Below are 12764 nucleotides of genomic sequence, written 5' to 3' on the forward strand. Positions count from 1 at the left end.
GGGCAAGTCTCATGCCAGCAGCCGCGGTAATTCCAGCTCCAGTAGCGTCCACTAAAGCTGCTGCAGTTAAAAAGCTTTTATAAGGATCGAGCTTGGCGGTCCACCGCAAGGCGTCCTACCGCCAGTCCCAGCCCCTGTGCCTTGGGGTGACTCCCCGATGCTCTTCACTGAGTGTCCCGGGATCCCGAACCATTTCCTTTGAAAAAATTAAGTGTCCAAACTACAGGTGGTGTAGCTTGCTTAACAGCTGGGATAATCCGCTGACTAGCAGACACTGCTACTAGGCACAAAGTATTTCCTGGGCTAGATGCAGTTAAAAATTTGTAGTTAGATACTCTCGGATGCTGAGAAAGCATTCCATAGAGTCTCCTGGCACGCCATATATTATTCTCTTAAAAAGCTTGGGGTAGGGGTCTAGGGGACCCTTTTATAGGCAAAATCACGGCCCTGTATCGCAATACGTCACTTAGTCTGAAGATAAATGGAACATTTTCATCACCTTTCATAATCACCAATGGGACAAGGCAGGGATGTCCTCTGTCCCCTCTCTTATACATCCTAGTGACGGAGCACCTGCTCTCATCAATTCGCCATAACCCCAATATTAGGTGGATTGAGGTGGGAGGCACCGAGTACAAGTGCTCTGCATTTGCTGATGATGTCCTAGTATATAGCACTCAATCACATATATCCATCCCTGCTGTTATGGCTGAAATAGATCACGTTATTACATGGTCAAATTTTAAAATCAATGCAGCGAAGTCTGAGGCCCTCAATGTCTCCTTCCCCAAATCCATACAGGATTCCATCCAGTCCACCTTTCCATTTGCCTGGCCCTCACAGGCTATCAAATACTTAGGAATTCCTATTCATAGAGACCTCTCCCATCTATGTTATCTTAATTTTGGGCCCTTTATTGAACAACTCCATACAGACCATGGTTGGCAAGTTAGAACTGTAAGATTCACTACGTGAACAACTGGTGTTTTGTGGAAAAGCACATGTACACTGTGTTCCAAATTATTATGCAAAAAGTGTTTAGGAGTGATAAGGTAAGAATTTTTTTGTTTGTCAGTTAAACTCATTGATGGTGATGTGTGTCAGGGCTCTTTATATCACTGTAAGCAATTGCAGACACCTTTGCTAATTAGTTTGGCAGGTGTGTCCAATGAAAGGCAAGACTACTTAAGAAGGCTGTCCCACATTATTAAGCAGCCTACATTTTCTGCCAAATGGGAAAGAAAAAGGATGTGTCGGCTGCTGAGAAGCAACAAATTGTGGAGTGTTTAGGTCAAGGCATGACTACAGTCAACATTGCCAAGACACTTCATCCTGATCATCGCACAATCAAGAAGTATGTAGCTGATTCACAGTACACACGTGTGCGTGCTGATAAGGGAAAATTGAGGACTCTTTCCTACAGGCAATTACGTCAGGTTAAAAGAGCAGCGGCAAAAAAGCCTTGTCATAGCAGCAGACAAGTTTTTGAAGCTGCTGGTGCCTCCAACGTCCCCCGAACAACAAGATGCAGGGTCCTTCAGAGGTTTTCAGCTGTGCGTAAGCCATCCTGTCGACCTCCTCTATCCACTGTACACACGCAGAAACGGCTCCAGTGGGCCAAACAATATATGAAGACTGACTTCAAAACTATTTTGTTCACCGATGAGTGCCGTGCAACGCTCGATGGTCCAGATGGATGGAGTGGAGGATGGCTGGTTGATGGACACCCCATGCAAGCATGGCTACGGCGCCAACAAGGAGGAGGTGGAGTAATGTTTTGGGCTGGAATCATGGGGAGAGAGATTGTCGGTCCCGTTAGGATCCCTGAAGGGGTAAAGATGAACTCTATAATGTATGTGGATTTTCTCAAACAGCACTTCCTGCCATGGTTCAAGAAGAAGAACCGTGTATTCCGCAGCAAGATCATTTTCATGCATGATAATGCACCGTCTCATGCTGCACATAACACATCTGCATCTCTGGCTGATATGGGCATAAAAGGGGACAAACTTATGGTGTGACCCCCATGCTCCCCTAACCTCAACCCCATTGAGAACCTCTGGAGCATCATCAAAAGGAGTGTCTATGATGGCAGGAGGCAGTTCACATCAAAGCAACAGCTCTGGGAGGGTATTCTGTCCTCATGCAAAACAATTGAAGCAGAAACCATCCAAAACCTGACAAATTCAATGGACGAGAGAGTTCAGAAGCTCCTTTCGAACAAGGGGTCCTATGTGCAAATGTAACATCACCTAGAATAAAGTTTTGAGTTGAAAACTGTTTGATTTCAGTTTCTAATAACCTGCTAATGCTTATAATTTCAAAAATGACCATTTTTTGGTTCTTTATTAAAATTAAAAGGTTGATCGAAGAGTGTGGGGGATCTAAGAGTGTGGCAACCCAATAGTCAGGATTATTTCGATTTCTGACAATCTGAGGGTCATGTTGCAGGTAGTGCAGCAAGAAGGCACTCATGTGTCTTGCGCATCAAGGAGCCCCAAAATTATTTTCCGGGCTAGATGCAGCTAAAAATTATTATTAATTTGAAAGCTGGTGGAGCTTAGTATAGATGGCCTAATAGAATCAGTACTGCAAACTTCTACAAGGCCCAAATTATTTTCCAGCCAAGACACAGATAAACATGATTAGTAATTTTAAATCTGGTGGAGTTTAGTATAGATGGCCTAATGGAATCAGTACTGCACACTGCTACAAGGCCCAAATTATTTTCCAGCCAAGATACAGATAAACATGATTAGTAATTTGAAAGCTTTAAACGGTTGGTGAGGTGATTTTAACAAATCATCAACCTTTTACTCTCCCCAGGATGACACAGGGGTAGAAAAGTCGTTTCGGATCAATGATTTGTTCATCTTTATGAACGTGAGTCTGTCTACATTATCAGTGGAGAGCCGTGTGCGCTTATCTGTCAGCACACCACCAGCAGCGCTGAACACACGTTCAGACAGAACACTGGCTGCGGGGTCATGACAAGATCTCCAAGGCGTAAGTGGCGAGCTCCGGCCATTTATCCAGATTAGAAGCCCAAAAAGAGCAAGGGTCCAGTGACACAGTCATGGCTTCAATGTTTACTTGGAGATACTCCTGGACCATCGTCTCTAGGCGTTGACTATGTGTCAGACTTCTTGTCTCCTGTGGCATTGCAAAGAATGGGCTAAAAAAGTGGTGAAATGATTCTGCAAAATTGATGTTACCAGCAGATACTTTGTTTCTGTTACATTTTGAGTGCTGAACACTTGACGGTCCCACGGTTGGCAAGTTGGTACTGTGAGATTCACTACGTGCACCACTAGTGTTTTGCGGAAAAGCACATGTAAGATTCTGCAACAGTCTCTGCTGATACTCCTGCATGCGTGCATCTCTTTCTATGGGAGGAATAATTTCTGCAAATTTACTTTTGTACCAGGGATCTAACAGTGTGGCAACCCAGTAGTCAGGATTATTTCTAATTCTCACAATTCGAGGGTCATGTTGCAGGTAGTGCAGCAAGAAGGCACTCATGTGTCTTGCGCATCCAGGAGCACCAAGTCCCTGTTCTGTTGGTGGCGAGGTAACAATCATGCTTCCTTCCTCTGCCCTCTCCCCCCAACCTCGCCCAACAGAAATGTGATCAAGGTCTCGCTCATCTGATGAGTCTTCCATGAGTTCGTCCTCCACTTCTTCCTGGGCTCCTGCACCTTCCTCACTAGTTTGGCTGCTACTATGCGCCCTGGTAAAACCATCTCCCCCACCCTCACATGCCTGCTGCCTTGGTGCTGCTGACCGTCTGGACCTTGCAGATATTAGCCCTTCCGCATACAACTCCTCCTCCTCTACTTCCTCCACCTCCTCTTGTGCCACCACCTGACTCCAAATTCTGTTTAACATATGCTCCAGCATGTAAATCACCGGAATAGTCATGCGGATAATGGCATCGTCAGCACTAAACATCTTCGTCGCTATTTCAAAACTGTGCAGAAGGGTGCATAGGTCCCTGATCTGAGACCACTCCTCCAGCGTGATTTGCCCCACCTCTGGATCTCGTTGGCCCAGGCTATACATCAGAACGTATTGCACCAGGGCTTGTCGGTGTTGCACAGTCGCTGCAACATGTGCAGAGTTGAATTCTACCAGGTAGGCACATTGCATTTTAGCCGGTGAAGTGGCAGGCCCAACGACTTCTGTAGAGATGTAAGTCGCTGAGCTGCGGGATGCGAACGGCGGAAGTGAGCACACAGCGACTGTGCCCTCTGCAGAAGGCCATATAGTCCGGCTGTTGCGGGTAAAGAGGTGGCATGTCTGCGTCCCAAAACAGGTGTGACTGCTGTCCCCCCCAGTCACAGAGGATGAAGAGGCCGCGGATGCACAAGATGTGGCAGACGGTGGCTGGCCCGGCCGGCTAGGCCGCATTGTATCACAGTGAGCTTCCCACTGCAACTTATTCTTTATATCCATGTGCCGGTTCATGCATGCAGTACTCAAAGTATGTATTTTTTGGCTTCTACATAGCTTTTGCTGACAAATCTTACAGATAACACGAGCAGGGTCATCTTTATCGATCTGAAAAAATGCCCAGGCTATGCAAGGCTTAGCACCCATGCGACCTGAAGAGCCACCACGACTTGTGGTCAGAGGCAGAGTTTTGTTTGAGGATGCAGTTGTTGACGTGCTTCCAGTACTACGTCTCTGTCCAGGAAGGCGCAACCTGACCTCGTCGTCATAAGCATCCTCCTCCACCTCCTCTGATGACCTCATCGACTGGCTGACTGTGGGTTGACAGTAAGTGGGATCTCCAACCTCGTCATCATCACCCTGTGTGTTATCACACCCGTCGTCCTCAGAGCCAACCTCTTCCTGCCCTGACAAAAAACTAAAGTTGTCGCTCCAATCAGGTATTTGAGTCTCATCATCGTCTTCCTCATTGTCTCCACCAACAGGAGTTACAGTTTGGGAACGAGGGTCTACATTATGGTCAGAACCTTCTGCGTCTGGTCCTGGATCCGACTCATAAAGATTCTGGGCTTCAGTGCAGTTCATTTCCTCGTCTGGATTCACAGAAGCTCTGGAGCCGACCTCTGATTCCCAGGCTATAGTATGAGTAAACAGCTCTGCAGACTCAACCATCTGTTCTACCCCATACTCAGACGGGCAGCTGGAGACTTGGGAGCTGTGAGGAAGCACCTGCTGTTTCTGTGCCTCATCTGGAATTTGTAGCAATTGGCGTGGCCGTAAGAAAGGGATCTTATCACATTGTCCGCTAAAAGAAGTAGACATCTTAGTTTGGCTGGAAGATGGTCTTTCTTCTGCAGATGTTGCTGGTGCTTTAAAATCTACCCCACGGACACAACCTTTTTTTCCATTCCCAACATGCCTATTCCCCTTTCCACCAGCAGCAGGCCTTTTTCCACTCATTTTGGTGGTTAACTAATTGACAACTCTGGAGTTGTTTGCACAAAAAACAATGAATGGGAACCGAGCAGAGCTGAGTGGCTAAACTGTGGTATTAGCCCAAAAGTATTGGCTGGGTTAGATGCAGATAAAAATTATATTGAATTTGCAACCTGGTGGAGGTTAGTATAGATGGACTAATAGAACAAGTCCCACACACTGCTACAAGTTTAAATATTTTTTCAGAGCTAGATGCAGAAAAAAATTATATTGAATTTGCAACCTGGTGGAGGTTAGTATAGATGGACTAATAGAGCAAGTCCCACACACTGCTACAAGCCGAAATATTTTTTCAGAGCTAGATGCAGATAAAAATTATTTTGAATTTGCAACCTGGTGGAGGTTAGTATAGATGGACTAATAGAGCAAGTCCCACACACTGCTACAAGCCGAAATATTTTTTCAGAGCTAGATGCAGAAAAAAATTATATTGTATTTGCAACCTGGTGGAGGTTAGTATAGATGGACTAATAGAACAAGTCCCACACACAGCGACAAGCTGAAATATTTTTTCAGAGCTAGATGCAGAAAAAAATTATTTTGAATTTGCAACCTGGTGGAGGTTAGTATAGATGGACTAATAGAACAAGTCTCACACACTGCTAAAAGCCGAAATATTTTTTCAGAGCTAGATGCAGATAAAAATTATTTTGAATTTGCAACCAGGTGGAGGTTAGTATAGATGGACTAATAGAACAAGTCCCACACACTGCTACAAGCCAAAATATTTTTTCAGATCTAGATGCAGATAAAAATTATTTTGAATTTGCAACCTGGTGGAGGTTAGTATAGATGGACTAATAGAACAAGTCCCACACACTGCTACAAGCCGAAATATTTTTTCAGAGCTAGATGCAGAAAAAAATGATATTGAATTTGCAACCTGGTGGAGGTTAGTATAGATGGACTAATAGAACAAGTCCCACACACTGCTACAAGCCGAAATATTTTTTCAGAGCTAGATGCAGAAAACAATTATATTGAATTTGCAACCGGGTGAAGGTTAGTATAGATGGACTAATAGAACGTGTCCCACACACTGCTACAAGCCGAAATATTTTTTCAGAGCTAGATGCGGAAAAAAATTCTATTGAATTTGCAGCCTGGTGGAGGTTAGTATAGATGGACTAATAGAACAAGTCCCATACACTGCTACAAGCCAAAATATTTTTTCAGACCTAGATGCAGATAAAGATTATTTTGAATTTGCAACCTGGTGGAGGTTAGTATAGATGGACTAATAGAACAAGTCCCACACACTGCTACAAGCCAAAATATTTTTTCAGACCTAGATGCAGATAAAAATTATTTTGAATTTGCAACCTGGTGGAGGTTAATATAGATGGACTAATAGAACAAGTCCCACACACTGCTACAAGCCGAAATATTATTTCAGAGATAGAGGCAGAAAAAAATTATATTGAATTTGCAACCTGGTGGAGGTTAGTATAGATGGACTAATAGAACAAGTCCCACACACTGCTACAAGCCGAAATATTTTTTCAGAGCTAGATGCAGAAAAAAATTATATTGAATTTGCAACCTGGTGGAGGTTAGCATAGATGGACTAATAGAACAAGTCCCACACACTGCTACAAGCCGAAATATTTTTTCAGAGCTAGATGCAGATAAAAATTATTTTGAATTTGCAACCTGGTGGAGGTTAGTATAGATGGACTAATAGAACAAGTCCCACATACTGCTACAAGCCAAAATATTTTTTCAGAGCTAGATGCAGATAAAAATTATTTTGAATTTGCAAACCAGGGGAGGAGTCCTGAGGAGATAATTTGCATATTCCCACTGCATTTTGGGGTAAGTGAAGAGTCTCCGCGAGCTCAAAGAACACTGGATTTTGGCTGTTGGAGCTGAAAAGAGGACATCGGCGCGCGCATTTTGAAGCTTTTTTTTTAAGCTTTTTTCACTGTTTTCAGAACATTAACAATAAGTACATGGAAGAGTCCAGGAGCCATTTGGTGAGCTGCATATCCTGCTACATGTTCACAGACTTGCCAGTGGAAAAGCCAAACTTCACATGCCAGAAATGCAAGCTTGTGTCCCTGTTGGAGGAAAAGTTGCGAAATCTAGAAGAGAGGTTAACTACCTTGAAAATCATTAAGGAAGGTGAAGAGTTCTTAGACAGAGCAGAATTATCTCTTCATGATTCAGAAAGAGAAGAAATTCGAACTGCACCTGACGAAACAGAGGAATGGAAGCATGTGACCCACAGAAGCAGGAGGATCGAGAGGCAGTCAGCACCCATACTGCTCAGGAACCAGTACCAGGCTCTCACGCAGGAGAACCATGAAGAAATACAGCAAAATAAGACTTTGCCAGCAATGAACAACCTTGTAAGCCCTCAGAATCCTCCTGGATGGAGAAAGAAGAATGTTGTGAAGAAAAAACGGAGAGTGGTGGTCATGGGGGATTCCCTGTTAAGAGGAACAGAGGCCGCTATCTGCAGACCAGACATAACCTCAAGAGAAATGTGCTGTCTTCCAGGAGCAAAAATTAAAGATGTGTCTGACAGGATATCAAGACTCTTCAGACCTACAGATCACTACCCATTCCTGCTAATACATATGGGGACAAATGACACCGCAAGAAAGGACCTGGAAACCATCTGCAATGACTTTGAACACTTAGGCAAGAAAGTGAAAGAATTGGGAGCGCAGGTGGTCTTCTCATCCATCCTCCCAGTGGATGGCCATGGAACAATGAGGTGGAATAAGATTCTACAGGTAAACAACTGGCTACGTCGATGGTGCCGTCAACAAGGATTTGGATTTCTGGATCACGGAATGAATTACCTATACGATGGACTACTTGCTAGAGATGGGGTGCACCTTGCGAAGACTGGAAAACATGTATTTGGAAGTCGCCTTGCTACACTCATCAGAAGAGCTTTAAACTAGAACAATGTGGGAAGGGAAGCAAAAGGCCAGAAAAAGCCATACAGCTGACAAATACTATTGAGATCTCTGCTACTGGAAGTGGAAAAGAAGAACAAAGACAAAACAATTTAAATAATAAAAATATGGGAGGAAGAGAAACCAATCACAAACTAAAATGTTTTTATACAAATGCACAAAGCATGGGCAACAAACAAGGAGAATTGGAACTACTAATGCAGGAAAAGGAATATGATGTCATTGGAATCACTGAAACTTGGTGGGACGATACACATGATTGGAATAAAAGGCTAAAAGGATACAACTTATTTGCAAGAAACAGACTTGATAAACGAGGAGGAGGTGTTGCATTGTATGTTAGAAAAGCGTATATCTGCACAGAGATTGAAGCTTCAGAGACTGGGAGTTCTGTGGAAACTGTTTGGGTAAGAATACAAGGAGAGAACAACGGAAAGGACACCATTGTAGGCATTTACTACAGGCCACTTGGGCAAGCTGAAGATATGGATGAACTCTTTATGTATCAAATGACCAAGTTCTCCAAAAAATATGACGTAGTGGTCATGGGAGATTTCAACTATCCAGACATTTGTTGGGAATCTCTCTCAAGTAAAACTAACAGGTCAAGCAAATTCTTATCCTCTCTTGCTGACAACTTTATCTTCCAAAAGGTAGGGGAGAAAACAAGGGGATCTGCTACTTTGGATCTAATCCTTATAAACAGGGAGGAAATGGTTGAGGAGGTAAAGGTGGCTGGGACCCTAGGAGGCAGCGATCATGCTATTATAGAATTTTGGATAACTAGAGGAGGAAGACATGTGAAGACTCAAACTTCAAGGTTAGATTTTAGAAAGGCAGATTTTAAGAGACTCAGAAAGAGAATAGGAGGGATCCAATGGCTGGATGTCCTTGAGGACAAAAATATCCAGGAAGGATGGGAAATTTTTAAAAATGAGATTCTCAAAGCACAATCGTTAACAATCCCGAAAAGTAGGAAGAATGGGAAGCATTTAAGGAAACCAGGATGGATGAACACAGAACTTAAACACATGCTAAAAAGAAAGAAATGTTTATTAAATGGAAAGAGGGAGGCATATCTAAAGAAGATTATAATGCAGACTGCAGATCCTGCAGGGCACGTATCAGGTTAGCTAAAGCTGACAATGAATTAAGGCTTGCAAGAGATGTCAAAAGCAATAAAAAAGGTTTTTGGGGGTATGTCAAAAGTAAAAGAAAAGTCAAAGATGCTATAGGATTTTTACAGGATGAAAATGGAGAAATGGTAAGAGAGGATGTTGAGAAGGCCGAACTTTTTAATTCCTATTTTGCATCTGTTTTCTCTCAGAAAGAAAATGTAACATCAACTGATCTTCACTGTCCTTTTAAAGGAATAGAGGAATCCAAGTTATCTGTAAACAGAAAGATTGTGAGGGAATATTTAGCTAACATAAATGAGTTCAAGTCTCCAGGTCCAGATGAATTACACCCCAGAGTACTGAAGGAGATCGTAGAAGAAATTTTAGAACCACTCTCCATAATCTTTGAAAATTCTTGGAGAACAGGAGAAGTCCCAGAAGACTGGAGAAGAGCAAATGTTGTTCCTATCTTCAATAAGGGGAAGAAGGTGGACCCAGGGAACTATAGGCCGGTGAGTCTGACTTCTATACCAGGAAAGATCTTTGAAAAAATTATTAAACAACATGTATGTAAGTACATGGATAAGAATGAAGTGATTAACCAGAGTAAGCATGGGTTTGTAATTAACAAGTCATGTCAGACTAACTTAATTTCCTTCTATGACAGAATCACTGACTGAGTGGATCAGGGAAATGCTGTAGATATAGTATATCTTGACTTCAGCAAAGCATTTGACAAAGTATCTCACACCATCCTTATTGAAAAAATGACCAAGTATGCAATGGACCAGGCAACTGTTAGGTGGATTCATAACTGGCTTAGTGATCGGACTCAAAGGGTGGTTGTAAATGGCTTCACATCCAGCTGGATGAATGTCTCAAGTGGGGTACCACAGGGCTCCGTCCTGGGACCTGTATTGTTCAACATCTTTATCAATGATTTAGATGAAGGAATTGAGGGTAAACTGATTAAATTTGCTGATGACACAAAGCTAGGAGGGATAGCTAATACTAGAGAAGAGAGAGAGAGGATTCAAACAGACCTAAATAAACTGGAGCAGTGGGCAGCAACCAACAGAATGGTTTTTAACAGGGAAAAATGCAAAGTACTACATCTGGGCAATAAAAATGAAAAAAGCATATACAGAATGGGAGGAATAGAGCTAAGCAACAGTACATGTGAAAAAGACTTAGGTATACTAATAGATCATAGACTGAACATGAGTCAACAGTGTGATGCAGCAGCAAAAAAGGCAAATACAATTCTGGGATGTATTAACAGAAGCATACAGTCTAGATCACGTGAAGTCATTATCGGTCTTTACTCCTCTTTGGTCAGACCTCATCTGGAATACTGTGTACAGTTTTGGGCACCACATTTTAAAAAAGACATAGACAAACTGGAGCAAGTTCAGAGAAGAGCGACCAGAATGGTGACTGGTCTGCAAACCATGTCCTATGAGGAACGGTTGCAGGATTTGGGAATGTTTAGCTTGCAAAAAAGAAGACTGAGAGGAGACTTAATAGCTGTCTACAAATATGTCAAGGGCTGTCACATTGTAGAAGGATCATCTTTATTCTCATTTGCACAAGGAAAGACTAGAAGCAATGGGATGAAACTAAATGGGAGGAGACACAGATTAGATATTAGAAAAAACTTTTTGACAGTTAGGGTGATTAATGAGTGGAACAGGCTGCCACAAGAGGTGGTGAGTTCCCCTTCAATGGACGTCTTCAAACAGAGGCTGGACAGACATCTGTCTGAGATGATCTAGTGAATCCTGCTTTGAGCAGGGGGTTGGACCAGATGACCCAGGAGGTCCCTTCCAACTCTACCATTCTATGATTCTATGATTCTAGTGGAGGTTAGTATAGATGGACTAATAGAACAAGTCCCATACACTGGTACAAGCCCAAGCCCAAATATTTTTTCAGAGCTAGATGCAGATGAAAATTATTTTGAATTTGCAACCTGGTGGAGGTTAGTATAGATGGACTAATAGAACAAGTCCCACACACTGCTACAAGCCCAAGCCCAAATATTTTTTCAGAGCTAGATGCAGATAAAAATTATTTTGAATTTGCAACCTGGTGGAGGTTAGTATAGATGGACTAATAGAATGATGCTATGCCCAAAAGGTTTTGTTTCACTAGGTGCAGCAAAAAAATTTGTATTCTATACACAGGTGGTGTAGCTTGCAACACAGATAGGCTACTCCACTGACTAACACACACTGCAAGAGGCAAAAAAGAATTTGCTTTCCTAGATTTAGCCAAATGCTGTGAATAAAACTTGCACTGCACTGGCACAGACCTGCCTGGCAAAAAGTGATAGGAACTGATGTAACCTAGCCTTCAAAAGGACTGCAATTACAATTAGTCTTTACTCCCAACCTATCTATTTAAGAGCACAGACCTGCCTGATAAAATTCGTAGGAAATGATGTAACCTAGCCCTGAAAAGGACTGCAATTACAATTAGTCTTTACTCCCAACCTATCAATTTAAGAGCACAGACCTGCCTGATAAAAGTCGTAGGAAATGATGTAACCTAGTCCTTAAAAGGACTGCAATCACAACTATTCCCTACTCCCAAGCTATCTGTAGATTTGTGTGAAAATTGGCTTGAAACTAACACTGAAAGTATAGCGCACACAGCAACAGTGGTGCCGTCTAACACGCAGCTGCAGCAGTGAGAAAATGGTGGCGACGGGGAAAATGGCTGGGTCTTATAGGGCAAGGACATGTGACATACACTGCCAATGACACATGCCCTTGATTGTGTGAAAAAAAGCACTTCGCTCCGTGTGTGCGCTGCTGATAGGCTGACAGATTGCACCTCCCCACTGTAAATGCGGGAAAGAGAAAAAAATGGAGATCTTCATTTTTTCTGCAGAGATCCATCCCCTGCCCCTCCCCCCGCCCCGCTGTACACTCAAACTGCGTATTAACATTAATTTTCAGCATTACTGAGAAAAAATCCAGTTATGATTTTGGTGCACGAACAGTTATCGAACATAACCTCGAACAGCCAAATTTTTTTCAAATTGTTTGTGTTCGCCGAACGGCTCGAACACCGACCAAAACAGCTCGAATTTGAGATTGGCGAACAGTTCGAGTCGAACACCGCTCATCTCTAGTTCAGACAGCTTGTGTTGGGTCCCTTCTGTCTTGTGGATAGCATTTGATGTGTCAGCCAATCATCAATGCTTTACGTCAAGAGAATTGGTTGACTGACATGTTTAATCGCTAATGTTTTAATTTGGTTG

General features: G+C 42.8%; 1 protein-coding gene across 10 annotated transcripts in view; it reads right to left on the bottom strand.

The window, feature by feature from the left end:
* Positions 1-12764, bottom strand: part of LOC141265127 (ATP-binding cassette sub-family B member 5-like) — a 1418963-nt gene that overhangs the window by 372287 nt on the left and 1033912 nt on the right. The window lies entirely within an intron of this gene.

This window comes from Phyllobates terribilis, unplaced genomic scaffold, assembly GCF_046119375.1.
Source record: "Phyllobates terribilis strain yellow unplaced genomic scaffold, ASM4611937v1 Scaffold_4__5_contigs__length_816908805, whole genome shotgun sequence".
NCBI classification, from domain to species: domain Eukaryota; kingdom Metazoa; phylum Chordata; class Amphibia; order Anura; family Dendrobatidae; genus Phyllobates; species Phyllobates terribilis.